The sequence below is a fragment of the Haliaeetus leucocephalus genome, unplaced genomic scaffold (assembly GCF_000737465.1).
Source record: "Haliaeetus leucocephalus isolate CR32 unplaced genomic scaffold, Haliaeetus_leucocephalus-4.0 Scaffold555, whole genome shotgun sequence".
Taxonomy (NCBI): domain Eukaryota; kingdom Metazoa; phylum Chordata; class Aves; order Accipitriformes; family Accipitridae; genus Haliaeetus; species Haliaeetus leucocephalus.
In genome coordinates, this window is record NW_010972991.1 from 12874293 (window position 1) to 12889677 (window position 15385).

The 15385-nt window shown below is 35.2% G+C and overlaps 1 pseudogene; it reads right to left on the bottom strand.

Moving 5' to 3' along the window:
- The window catches only part of LOC104837778, a 175040-nt pseudogene that overhangs the window by 123969 nt on the left and 35686 nt on the right, over positions 1–15385 (bottom strand).

The following is a 15385-nucleotide window of genomic DNA, read 5'->3' on the forward strand; positions in this document are numbered from 1 at the left end:
ATACAGGATTTACTGGAAATTTTTGTTTGTTCATGCACTTCATTCTATCTTTTGAACAAAATAATCAGTTACCTCACAAAAACTGTAATCTGTGCTATCGTTGCACAACATCCTCAGTACAGGGCCATAATCAAGCTATTCTGTGCTCTCTCTAAAGCATAATACCATTTAATCTTAGAAAAAAGATATGTTAGAAGTCATCTAGTGGCTTCTTTGAAAGTCATCTTGTCCAAGCTCCTACACAAAACAGGGCTAACTGGAAAATTAGTTTAGGTTGTTTAAGGTCTTGTTCCATAACTTACTTTGAGTTATTCTTCTGGCTGTATGTAGAGATTAAGTTATTACCTGCAAATACACTCATGAGTTGATGACTTCCATGTGTGTTTCCTTCTTTCTTCTTCTTATGAGACCAGAATTAAGTGTGAGGCAGGAACCTACCTCATGTGCTCTTATCCTGATGTAAGTGTTGAATTTAACACTACACTTGATATACAAATGTTAATGAGAACACAATAAGGTGCACACTCCCTGCACAAGGTGAAACCTGACATCATTGAGAAAACAGGTGCTGATTATCTGAATGTTAATTTTGTTTTTCATTCTTTACCCTTCTCCACACGGTTGGAGGTTCCAGTGTCACATCTGCCCATCTGGTACCTCTCATGAGCTTATTTTCCTTCACAGGCTAGTAAGATTTAATGTTGCTAAGCTAAATGTTAGACCAGTAGGAGTGTTCATCCTATTAGACAGAAATGGCATTTCCCAGAGATTTATATGGCTCGTGTAAACTACATGTATTGTAAAACATACTGAGGAGGTGAAGAATCTATGAACTGTATCCAATTTACACACAATTTAGCCCTTGAGTGGCCAAACTCTAAGCATCATTGTCTCCTGAAAAAAAAAAAGGTATACGCTTCCTAGTTAAAGGACTCTAGGCAGAGAGTACACCTGAGTGCTTTGACTGGCTTGTCATGTTTGTTGTTTTAAAAAAAAGCCTCCACTTGAAAGAAGTTCCATTTTTAAGAGCTTTTCTTTACAGTATCAGAAAAGTCATCTATTAATTTTGCCCTAAAGTAAAAATTTCTAGAGAAAATACTGCGTCTAGCCTTTTCAAAGCTGCTGCAATATTGGAAATCATGCAAAAAGCAAGTTTCTTGGGTCTTCCATAGTATAAAATCTTGCTATTAAAAGAAAAAAAAAAATTCTTCTGTTTTGAGGGATGTTGCCACCTGTAGCAGTATTCTCCAATTTAAATCTAGGAGAAAATGTCATTTAACTAAAAAGGAACATCCTTGTCATGTGTAACTGGTAATGGCCTCAGGATATGCCCAGGTACTTGCCTTTTTCCTGCTTTTAGACCTCTTCTCAGTGGCCCTTGGTTGTTATTTTAAATACACACACACACACACACACACACAAGTAAACAATCTGTGCCAGGATGTATATTAAGAAATAGTATTCATTATTTTTGGATCTATTTCATACATGTATATACACAGTTGTTGAAATAGACTAACCCATCACAAGATAGATCAGATACCAGAAAGCATTAGCAGAATTTTCTGTAGGTGGAAAATGAGGCAAAATTGTGGCTCATCTTGTTTTCTGCTATAGTAGCTGATCTTCCTACTGATGTTTGATGACGAGCACAATAGTGACAAGATGTCTCTGTGCAAATGGAATGTATTCACATGTATGTGCATTTAAACTTACATAACAGAAAAAAGAGATCTGTGTTAAAAAGCGCGAAGCAAATGGATTCTTAAGATAAAGTTTTACAAATATTAGATACGCAGATTGCAAAATTATATACTTGTGCATGTATTTTACATATGCATGTGTTTCTATATCTTTTTATAGATATATACATTTTTGGAGATTGGTATCCATGCAATGAATTTCTTAATTAATGAGCAGCAAGTACTAATAGTCACACTCTTATTCAAGGAACTATTGTTTAACATTATGAAGTCTTCACTACATCCAAAATACAAGATTATAGCTATGATACTGTGATATTTCTGCCATTGTAACAGTTTTGTTATAGTGTGAATCACCAGATTATGAGAGATTGATTTTAAGCTAATCATCATCTCTATAATCTTCCTGTATGCATTAGAAATAATTCTTGCCACTAGCTGATTAGCATTACTTTCCATATTATTCTTGTAGTACACACAAGCTATCAGAGTTACAGTGTATCATCTGACAAATGTTTAAGTTTCTTACCAGCACCTTTTACCATACATCTGATCATGTTCCAATACGTTTAATCTCAAAGCTTTTCTCTGAGACATAGAAGTACTACTATGCCTAATCTACAGAAGGATATTAAGGCATATCCATATGCAATTATATGGTCCATGTGCAATTAACTGTATCTAATAATTGCTTAGGCAAAATTTAGGATTCCAAGTAAACACTGACTTAAAAAGGGGATTTCTGCAACTTCTTACTGTATTGTCTGGGAGCAAGGGAAGTTTTCATTCTTATCATTGCTAAAAGGAATGTTTCCATTGATACATAATGGCTGTTTCAGTAAGAAAAACACAAACCTCTCCTAGATACCATTTCTGTCTCTTTCTCTCCATTCTTTACCTAAGGAATTAAGATATTTAAGACACACTTCTGAGCTCCACTGATGGAGCCTTAAAATGGGAATATCTTCAGAGTTCATTTCTGAACTCTGGATGTTGCACTGAGCAGAATTATTCTTCAAGTTTTCTTGCAGGTAGTAAGTGCTCTCTCCTTTCATCGTATATACATATTGTCAGTAGTGGACTGGCATGGAGATCTTCACTTATGAAAGCAAATGTTAATGCACACACACAAACACACAAGTCAAAATAGAAACTTTAGTCCTTCAGGATTAAACTTGACATTTTACATTTAAACAAGTTCACCAGGGACTCCTGAAGAAACTAAAAAGGAAATGTAATGAAAACACATATATGATGTTTCCTTCTTTCATCTTATAAAAAATAAACTGTTGAGAAAATACATTAATAGGCAAGACTCCTCTTTCCTTAATATCTCAAAAAATAGTCAATGGTATTTTACACTTTAAAAATGTGAATGTGTGAGAAAGTATCAGGGTACAAATTTGTCCAACTGCATGTGGGAATGTAGTCTTAGTATTAGAAGCAACTGAAGAATATTTTGCAGCTGAGAGAATATTTCTTCTATTTTGCTTTGAGATTTCAGTGAAATCTCAATCAGTTTTTTTATTTGCTGCATGACTTTGCTTTTCAGCCATACAAATAGCCTTTGCACTCCATTATACAGTAGATTTGTTCAATTAGTTATTAATCAATTAGAAAACATACATTAGGGTTGACAAGCATAAGAAAGTTCTATGAAAAACATTTCTTAATGAAACCATGTCTTCAGAAGAAACAATGTTCAGTTTTGCACTTTTTTAGGCACTGTTTACAAAACTCAAATACATGAAAAAAATGGTTGATGTTCTTAATCTTCATACTTAACTTTTTACTCAGATACTGTAAGACAACATGAAACCAAATTCAGGCACATTATGGGTTGAATGCTCACATAATAACTAAAGGTTAAATCCCAGCTCTCTAACACTTCTACTGTATTGGAAATGCTCACATAAGCAAAACAAATCTTGATTTCTTCATTCAAAACTCATCTTTCTTCTTTTACCTATTGCATGGGAAATAAAAAAAGATCTTGATATTTTATTTTAATATATAATTTTACATCATCAAAAAGGCTGCAAAGAGTAATGCAAGGAGAAAAGTCAGTATTTTAAACTAAGGTTCTTAAGTGTAATCTTTTCATATATGTTAGGGTAAGAAGGCTAAATAGTAGGAAGCAGCAATGCAATTGCCATAGTAACATTAAGAAGATTTTTGGCAAATCCACTTGCAACTGAGGTTTTTTATCCTTAAATAACAATAAATAAAAATAATGTTATTGATATCACAGATTAATGTTTTAAAGCACCATGAATGTTTTTTTTTAAATTGGATCCAAATAAAAGGAAAGGAAATTTTTAGCTTAACCCTCAAAGGCATGTGTTACACAAGAAAGAGCTAGAAGAACAAAAGAAAAACCATGGATCTAGTTGGGAGAACAGGAAGCAAACTGCATTACAAAGCTAACATGATATGCTTCATGAGACAGAAGGGATTGGAAACACGATCAGACAAGACATTTTATCTTAAGATGAGGGCAAGAACGCTAAATATAAACAAGATGCAAAGAAAAGCAACAGAGGGAGTGAAAAGAAGTATTTTCACTTCAGAACAAAAGTACTGAAGACTGCAAAAGTGAGTTGTTTCCATTTCTTTGTTAGTTTAATTCTTTGTAATTCTTTTTATCTCTTAAGCTAGTAAATACTATGGTCAGATCAGTGAAGCCTTTTGCGGATAGCTAAGCATAAATGCTCATCCTTCTAAATGTACAGAAAACTTTCAACTTATTGTGATGCCACAGGCTAAATATTATTAATAACTCAATGCAGAGAGTGGTTTTGGGTGTGAGTGGCTTCTTTCTTCACTGTGGGTTGAATCCCTGCTGATACTTCAAAAAACCTGCTCATTTTCTCAGAGAGCTACTGTTCTGTTCACATGCCAAAGATTTCCTTGTTTCTTTCTGGGAAAGGAACAAAGGTAGTTGAATGTGCAGTGACATTACTGTGTCATGTCCTTGAAGGCCATGGACTCTGTTCTCCCAAACCCACCTGCTTCAGTCTGTAGCAGGCTCGTGAAATGAGACCTTTTTTACCTGGTATTGGTCTGTTACAGAATCCATTAACTGGATCTTACACACTTCCAAACTAAATAGATAGCACCTAGGAAGGCGTGTCAATCCAGTCTAACTTCTTTCTCCAGTCACAGATATTCCCAGGTCACCACATTAACTTCTGGTTTAACCCTTCAAGAAAAAAAAAAAAAAAAAAGGCAGAAAGTAAGGAAAACAGACTTAGGAAAGTAGTTTACCAACCACCCAGACAAGTGCAAGAGGGAATTTTTTGTTCCCGCTTCTTTTTTTTCTTAGTGTCGTAATGAATTGCAATACCAGAATGTGTACTTGGAAAGCTTTATTGATAAAAATCCTCTACAGCTGTTCTTGTACTGTGTTAATTGTCTATGGTTAATTGACTGTTTATTTCTACAAGTGTCAAAGGAAAAACATATAGTGTCAAAGGAAAAACATATAGTGTCAAAGGAAAGACTATGGCTTTGCTGAAGAATAATGAAAGTAATATTTTTATATAGGTTTTTGAAGAAAGAAACATATTTAGAAGCTGTAACAGAGGAAGGGAGTTACTGAAGCAAATCTTTATAATGTAAAAAGAATTGCTCTTTAACAAATATAAACCAACTGAAATATTTGCAGAAGATAACCTGCTTATGAAAGCCACTTAAATGTAAAGGAAAACTCCAAAGGGCTGGATTTTTTTTAAGTTAACTATTTTTAGGAAAACAAACAAACAAAAACAACAACAAAAAAGGCCTCTCTGACATCTATGGTGAATAGATATCTAAGAACCAAATGATAATTGAAGGTTATGTTTCACAGGTGGAAATGGCTAGAATAAGGGTACTGAATTAGAATGAACCACATCTTAGCAAGATGGGTAGAAGAGAAGTAGACAGCTAAAGGTATTAAATTGTTACAACTTTCCAAAAGAAACACCATGATCAACAGTGTAAACAGCTAATTGATCTGTGCTATCCTGGCATGAAAATTAATTCAGCAGATCAGTTTTGTATTCAAGTAATACAAAGATCAATTATTGATATGAAACTGAGGGCACCTTCTATAAGTGCAACCATATTCACTGATGATAGTGGGATTTGGTTTGTTCAAGCATCAAATGAGAACAGGATCTCTACTCTTCCCCAGTTTTTAGAAGCCTAAACAGGTGAAATTAGAATGAAAACAAGCACGAGATGAATTTGATGTTGTACTTATACCCTTAGCTTCAATATAGGATAAGTTTTAAATCCATAGAGTGAGTGGCTTATGTTATGTTCTGACACTGTTATAATTAAGAACACAGTAATGCCATTTCTAAATGCTTTTATTAACACAGAGCTTATTTTGTTCATGCACTGCTTCTGTCTATTGCTTTTTCTGGATCTGCACAGCTGAGGTGTTAAGAGGACAAAGTACTCTTCAAAATCCTTCTTAGTAAAAAAACCTATTTAATATATTCTATCTTATGTAGACTCCAAAGCATTGTAAGTAGCCTAAAAATGTTTTATTCTTAAAAACACTTGAAATATTCAGGATAATATAAATCACAAAATACATTTTCCCCTGAGAGATCTAACATGATTTCTTCCCCTTGTTGAGTCCAAAATTTGTCCACACTTCAGTCTCTCCTACATCTTTCTTCTGTGAGTCATTGGGTTTTGATGAATAAATGGTCCCCTACCACATCTTGCCATGTGCTTGCCTGGTATGATTTAATCCAGGTCCACCCATGCAGAGAATCTATTTTCCCCTGAAGAGGAGAGACTGGCTAAAAGTCATCAAAGGTGAAAGTCTCAGACTACATCTGCATGGCGACTTCAATGATTCTTTGAAGAGCTACAAACTCCATTGTTGGGTGGAAGACTTTCTGCAGTGTCGTTGCTCTCAGACATGCTGATATTGTGGTTACAAAGCTACTTTAGTTCTGCTGTGCTGCTACTGGAAGTGAAACAAGTTCCTCCTCAGTCATAGAGTGAAGACAGCCAGGGAACTGCTCTGGATGTTGAAAAGAAAACAAACCTTAATTTTCCACAGTTATCCTCTGCAGCCCAAATTTACCTGACTTCTACTCAAAATGTATTGTTTCCTTTGAGAAAGCCCTAAGTCATGGAAAGGTGGGTAAAGCCTTAAGTTCAGCACAGATGGGCTGAGCAATACAATGGTTGTGCTTGCTTAGACAGGTCCTCCCCATAGAGTCTTGGGGCAACACTACATGGTTGGGATTAGACTAAAAACTTGTTGCCAGTCAGCTAGGACTGCAGGTAGCTGAACAACAGATATGTCCATCATTGTAATGAGGATGTGAGATGCAGAAATCAGAGAGCATGCAGTAAAATTTTCTGCACTCCTAAATGCAAGGTAAATGTCATTGGCAAACAGGACTCTGCCTGTACATCGGGGATAGCTGTTACAGACTGGGGAGGAAATATCTTCTTTTGTTGCTGGTTATGCAGCTAAATAGTCTTAACTGTTCCTAATGGTTCTCAGCTCCTTGGCTACTCCTTGGCACCCAGGGGATGGTAAAACCCCAAGGGCATTTGTTTAATCTTTCCTCTGAAAGGTTTGGGGTTTTGGTTTGGGTTTTTTTTGTTTGGTTGGTTGGGTTTTTTTCATTTAAATGATGACCTTGCTATGGTCTATCTATGCCTTTGTAAAATCCTTGGTTGTTTTTGTAATTGACAGGCACAGAATAAGATTTCCGTAGTGTGGTGGTTTTTTGTTTTGTTTTGATTTGTTTTTTTAACTTAATAAGTGTCTTGAAGGATCTAGCTATATTCAAACAAAGCTTTACAAATTACTTTCTATTTCATATCAGCCTAAACTCCAACACTACGTGACAGTCTATCTCCTACACAAACATCCTTACTATTAATTGAAGTGTCTAATGAAACCTTAGTGTATTTTATTTTTAAATATGATGAAATTAGATGCACATTTGTTCTGTGTACATAGGTATTCAGCAGCTAAATCTTGGCAGAACATAAGCTACTGTAGCATTGATCAAAATTAGTGGTATTTTGCTAAAAACCTTTACTGTTTCACTTAATACAAATTTAGAATTCCATTTAAACTATATATTGATAATTTATATAAAACATACAAATATAAAAACATTTTTGGTATAAAATGTTCAATAATACCTACAGGGACACACTGTGAGTGCTTCTGTGGTTTGTATCTCTATTAGGTATTTGGAGACACATATCTGATTCAGGAAAAGAAACAGGGAGCTTTATTTTACCTATCTTTTTTTAACATGATGTTACGAATATGCTTTTGTCTTCCAATACAGAAAAGAGTGCTAGGAGCTCAAACAAAATTGTTTCTTCAAGTCCAATAAATAAATTTAAAAAACCTCTAGCGAGAAATATTAGAAGTAAATTTAAGTAGACTTAATAGCTGTATTTGAAATTTTCTTAGATGTATTTGAACTGTCAACTGGATAATAAATTGAAGTGAAATGTGTCACTTTAAAACAACAAGTTGCACATTACTAAAACTAGAAAACCAATACATAATAAATGCTTTCTGTAGCACTTAGACAGCTGTGACTCCAAGGCTGTCTTCACTGGTATTACAATATCATCAAAAATCTTAAAAATAAGACTGAGATGCTGTTGTGACAAGCAACATAAAGAAAAAAGTTTTGCTCATCACCACTTTACTGTGTCAGTATACATACATTAAAAAGAAAGAAGAAAAATATATTTTGTCCCCATTTCCTAAGAAAATGAGGTAAAGAAATATATCTTCTGCTCTTATATGAGCAGATTCCTATGCAACTGTTCCACTCCAATTTTGACTAAAAGCAATAGGTTTCTTAAATTTATTTAAGGGAAATTTTAGGGTAAAATTCAGACATTCTATTTAAGAAATACATGACTAAAGTACACCCACATTGAAAGATACTGGATAATGATATTAAAAATAATTTTGCAGACTGAACTGTGCCTACACAACTGTTACTATTAACTTTTCTATAAATTAAGTGATTTTAAATGATAATATCATAATCAGGCATATGTTTACACTTATGGGATAGTAGCACGGTTTTATCTTCAAGCACTGTACTTCCAAGAGATTTATTTTAATTGTCCTGTTTTGTTAACTCAATAGAAATAAGACTTTTAGATTGTAAAGGATATAGCTATTTTTTAGGATGGTTACTTGTATTGTATAAATCACCCTCTGCATCTTCCTCTTACTTTTTGGAATAATGACAATGACTTCATTTTTCTCATAGGACTAGATATTATAAAGCTGCACTTTAATGATGTCCAGTACAGATTTGTAGAGCTTCAGAGAAGATCTGATCATTCATTGCAAGTGGAAATGCAGGGAGATACAATGATCATGTTCTCAGACAACCTAAAGAAGCAGAATTTAAAGTAAAAGTAGGAAAAATTCCAAGCTTTTCTTTTCTGTAAGTCTTACAGAGGAAAAAATTAAAATATGTGGCAGCAAGAATCATTGACTGTATTGGGCATATCCAGCAGAATTTTGGTAGCAGAGAGCTGCAGGTTATGACCTGCATGGGAGGAGGTCAGGGGCTGCCCTGTGCTGATCACGGATGGTTCCAGCTGACTCTGCAATGGACAACACTGACCCATCATGCACCAAAACAGGAACCAGTCAGAATAGCCCCTGGCACCTCTGCAAAAATGCATTTAAGGAGTGGTGGTAGCCACTGGAGGAACAAAGGAAGACATGTGAGGAGATATAGGAGTAGGTGACATGTGAGGACACACAAAAAGAGACACAAAGGATGTCATGGGAGGAGAGGCATGAGGATGCATGTGAGGACACCCTAAAGGAGGTACAGGAGGAGGTATGCATCTGAGGGGAATTCAGGCCACAGGTGACCCACACTAGAGCAGGTACACATTGAAAGGGACTGCAGCCTCTGTATGACTCACACCAGTGCAGCAGAAACAAGCAAGAAGAAAAGAGCAAGGGCATGAAAAAGAGTAAGGAACAAGGAATGGCAGGAAGGAACTGCTGTGCATTGACTCTCTCCTCCTGTGCTGTCCATCGCCTCTGAAGGGAATGTATGGCAAAAGCAAGAGGAATGGAGACCAGGAAGGGGGAGGAAAGATGTCTGGAGTGAAGCTGAGACAGGCAAAGGAGGAGGAAAAGGATTTTCCATAAGTTTTTGTTTAAGTTATTGTCTTCATTGTATCTCAATACCTGAATCAGTAATTAAAGGTTCATGTAACTGGCAATAAATTAAAATTCAGTTCAATTCCTTGAGTCAAGACCATTTTGCACATGACAGTGCCCTACACTGATGATTTTTTTCAGTGCTGAAGTTAAGGAAAACCTAGTGAAAACCACAGTTTAATAGATACTGCATACTGCTTTTATACTATTAGTTATAATGCAATTCCAACCTCAGTCATGAAGCAAGTCTTGAAGCAATTTTCTGCTGGGCAGTTTGCACAGAACATAGAATAAAAAGATGCATACAATTTTATATTCTCTGTGTGTTTAGCTGATTTATTATGTTAATGTACTAATCATGGAACTCCAAAATATTAATTAATAATGGTCAGAGGGAAAATAAGTAGATATTCTCAAAACAAGTGCACCATGCTTAAAATAATTTTGGCAGGCTTAATTTTAAAATACAGAAATAGTGAAACCATCTGGTAGCTGACTAAGAAAAATATCACTAAATTGTTTTCTAAAGAAAATGGCAGATACAGGAACATAAAATAGAGAAGTGTAGAATAAGGTGTTCTTTTTTAACTGCAATTTGAGCATGGTGGCTCACAAGGTACAGCACTACTTCATGTAAATGCAGATTAAACCTACACAGTTCTGTTTCCCTGAAGTCTCACAAAAACATTGAATACTTTCATAAGAAAGAAGGTAAATCTCAAAAGAGATGTTGTCTGAAGCAGAATTTTGGTGATACTCCTGAAATAGTGGAGGCCCAGCTAAAAAACATAGCAGTAGCACAATTTACCCTATTAAATAAAATGACAAGCAGATAAGATAACAGGTAGCTACAGTCACATTACAAAAAGGTTTTGCTATCCCAAAGGACATTATGGCTGCTGCTCCTGACCTTGGTAACTCTTCTGTTGGTGGAGTTATTTCTCTGGAAAGACAGAAAAATCCATGTACTCATCAGTATCCAAACCCATTCTGTTCTCACTGTGTAAATCCCTCCAGTTTAGAGCTGGGAGAAAATTGTAATATCTATGTTTGCACTTTAAATGTAGGCAAGTGGAAGGGAATTAAACCACTGGAACTGTCAATCTGGCACTTCTTACAGATAATACTCATAAAACAATAAATAAAATTTCAGGAAAAGTACTCTTTGGCTATATTTTTAAAGTAATTTACATCTTAAATGTCTGTTAATTATTGTGCTTTATATTAAAAAGGGTGATCAAGTCTCTTTTTGAAGGCTGTATATGGTTAATGCTAATGTATGTTAAGTAATCCATTATTTTAAAATCTCGTAAGTAATTATTCCTTATCACAATAACTGATTGCTACAATCTTAAAGCTTCAAATACAGTATTCATAGCAAAAGAAAAACACAGTCCTTTACATGACTGAAGAAGAAATTAGACTGTTTTCATTTGTTGCAAGGACACTAAAAAAATGATCTTTTTTTTTCCTATTTTGAACACATTAAAAATATCAGATCTGTCATGTGATTTTTGTTTCCAATCTGTATTTTGTAGCACATGTCAGATTATTTTAGCAAATAGTAGGGTAAGAGCCTCTTCAGTATTGCTCCTGCTGTCAGATTGAGTGACTCGGCTGGAGGATTGATGCTTTTAGCCAATGCAGTTGATAATGATGCAAAAGTATTAGTATTGCCTTTCCTACAGAAGCAATCAAAATTGCCTACATTTATCTTCCAAATTTAAAGTAGTCTGCACTAGTCTGATACAAAAAGATCAGTGTATATCAGTATGTAGCAATTATTAACAAAACTTAGCCATTTTAAAGACTGTATTTTAAAAAGCCAAAATCTATCTGTCTTATTCCACTGGGCACAGCCCTTCACTTCTTAAGTAGACCCACTATGCCATGTACAGCTGCTTGGTTTTCGGCACTGCTGAAAAATCAAGTCACTTGCAAGCTCTTGCATTCAGAATTTCTATTTGTAAATGCAGTACATGCCTTCTCAACTGGAAGTGAACATCCTTAAGTTGAGACTCTATAAACACATGTATGTTCTAAAAACCACAGAAAAGTGAAATATTATGGGAATATACACAATTATATTGCCTTTCTGACGGTGGTACTTCTCAAAATGTTCTAACAATTACTTAATAGTCTGTTTGAACATGTCTTTTGGAATTGCAGTGCAACTTCCAGAATCTGAATTTAAGCCCCTGTTTTCACAAGTTGTGGCCATTATCTTTTCCCCTTTTCCTTAAAGAGTTACAATGAACATTCCGTTCTGTGAAAACATGTCTAAATTTTTTACAGTGAAAAGGCATTCAGTATTTGTCAGAAGAGGTATCGCAATTCAAAACATGAGACCTCACTGGACTGAAAGTGAAACAACAAAGGAAAAAAAAAATCTTCAAAACAACCTTACAGAAAGCAAAATGGATTGCTCAGTTCACATTTTTCTATTTCAAGTAGGAGTAAAGGAGGCATGACAAAGTAAAACAGTTCAAGTTGAGGGAAGGGAAAGCTGATATGACCTTGACTCAGTTTTCCAAAAGTTGAATATTGATTTTAAAAAAGTTCAGTAGTAATTTAAGGATGGTGTAGAATTATTTTAAAAGAACTGGTGTTCCTTTAAGTAAGTCATGTTACCTGCAGAAAGTTTTCTGCATTTTTCACTGAAACAAGCACAATAAAATTAATTCCATTTGGAAATAATGGAACAAGAATCCTGAAAAATATTGAAATCAATCATTAGAATAGCCAGAGTTTATCAAGACATTGTAAAATTTATTACTGTGTTATGTACTTTTCTTGAATCATCCTTTTCAGGAATTGGATGGTATTTTAATTCAAAATCTTTAAAGATGCTAATAGAGAAATTCCTTAGAGAAAGTAACAGAAAAGTCACTTTAAATTTATAGTTGGTCACACTTGTTTTCTGGAGATGATGTTGCTCAGCATTTTATTTAAGGAAGTACAGAGGAAACTCAGAAGTCTCATAGTGCTCATAAAGCTCATAAATACATAGGAATATGAAATTATTTTTCTTCTGCACTGCAACACATTAATGGTTAAGCTTTCTACAAGGGCCTGTAGCATCAAGAAATACTGGTTCAACTTGTTCACAAGGTCTTCTCTGTAAGAAATCTGACTATGGTAAAGCTTACACACAGAGCTATATTGTAGTTCATGCCTCTATGAAAAACAAGTAAAACCTTTCCAGCTGTCTTTGCAGGTTATTTTTCACTGGCTTGCTACTGACAGTACTAGGGATGTGATAATTTTTGTTTTGATTTTAGAGGAAAAAGGCAGGGGAAAAAAGAAAACCAACATATTATCATATTGTTGAAACAGTCCCTCTCAGGGTCTTGGTTCGTCTCTTCCAGTTCTCTCCCACTCAACTTCGGCACAGACAGAAGTTAGCAGAGGCTGGAGACCATTCTGCACAGTGAATTTAGTTGTGGCTATTCTGTTACAGACTGTCAGAGAATCTGAAACTATGGATGTGGGCCACACCTTGCCAGTTAGCCACAATGTCATCAAACATTCCCTGGCACATTTAATTTACAGATTTACAGATGCAGACTTAAGTTCCTTGTATTTCAAGAATGCTAGCACTTATTTCTCCTTTATTTGTCAACTGCTGTCAAGAGGAATCCATACTTGCTGTTCCCAGTCAGAGGTATAACCACCCCCTCCTGCAGCTCCTGCTGTCACTGATTTGGTCTGATCCTGGTGTAGAGTCAGCTTGGTACTCCTGCTGCTAATCTGTCAAGGCATACCTGCCAGGTCTGCACACTGAAATACAGCTAAGCAATGCTAAACTTACAATTTATGTAAATGAGGCTACAAAGAAACTTGTTATGCCCTCTGTTTTCTTCTTTTCTCTGCCCACATCGAGGGACCTGAGTTCTATCCATCTAACTGTGCTAGCACTACGTTTGGCATTTTGATTTTTCATGCAGTTGCTTAAACCTTCTTTAGCCAGCAAAATCTTCTGATCCTTCCTTTCTGTTTAGAGCCTGCCCTTTGACTACTCCCACTGTAAATGACTGGAGTTTTGCCATTGACTAAACCAGGAGTTCATTTGTGCCCAAAAATTGATTAATTCTTGCAGAAGATATTTTTTTTAACAGTTTAATTCATGAGAGTCTGTCAGTAGTCTTCATGTTTTTGTATTAAGTATAAAGTAACTTTAACTAATGATAAACATCTGATGTTTATCTGCCTAATTTGATTTCATGCTATAACACTTTTGTTTATAAGAAAATATTTCTCAAAAAATGCAAAATATTCTGGTTAGGTAAACTCTTCAGTCAGTCAAATCTCAGATTTTTCTTTTCTCCACTAATGGAAATGGTTCCTTATTCATACTAATGGAGGATGACATCTCAGAGAGTACATCAATCTCACAGTACCTTGACCTCTTTGCAAAATTGAAAAGTCTGAACAAAATTTGACTAAACATTTGTGGGAACTGACCTTCTCTGGTCCTACATGCTATATTTTATGATGACAGCTCTAATTATTCCTGAGATACAGCCATCAGAAAATTGCCATTTTGTATTGTGTGCAAGAATAAGCCTTTCTGCATTGTAACTCCCATCACAGTGTGCTAAGTACTTCATCTGTGTTATAATGCCATATTTTTACCTGAACTTATATTTGGCCTCAACTAGGGTTAAGAATACCCATTAACTGTGTCCTCATAAATGATTCCTACTTATTATTGCAGAAATATAGCATGACACAGTAAAAGGCAAAGTCATACAGCATGAATATACAGATTGAGTAGTTAAACTATAGAGAGAACATGTTCAGGATTCTAAACACATGTTTAGCATCAAATTCTTCATTGACTTGCTCTGATTTCAGCATGACAGCTCTGAATATAAGACAAAGCAGAATTTAGCTATTAAGATGACTTTAACCACCAGTCACTCGACAATAGTAGTCAAAAAGCCTCATTAGGGTTTCACAGGGAAGGTAATAGGGGAGTTACATGGTGGAACAGCAGCACTGTTTGAATTTCACATTAAAGCTTGTATTTTGCAGTCCATAACTGTAATACACTAGCTTGAAGCATGGTTCTAAAATCTTCATCATACACTACATTTCAATTTTCTGTAGTCTTTTACTGTAGCATTTAAGCTAAAACAGCTTAATAATTTAGTGTAAATGAGTGGAAGCATCTGAAAGAGATCGTTATATGAAGAATTTTTATGGTTTATGACTGCATTTTTGCTTTTCTTGTCTAACTTGAACATGTTACAGTTGTCACATCCCAGTTTCTCAAGACGATGACTCAGGTTTGCCGATTCCCAGGTCAGGATTAAGGTGAAATGACACCAGGGATCCTTTAACTCACAAAACCCAATTTTTATTCGCTCACAACAAGAATTGGCATGAAACTACATCAGTAAACTGTCTAACATGCTAAGCATACATCACCAAACATATACTACAAGCCTTGCTTATTTGGGAATCAGTTCAGGGAAGAAGATAGGAG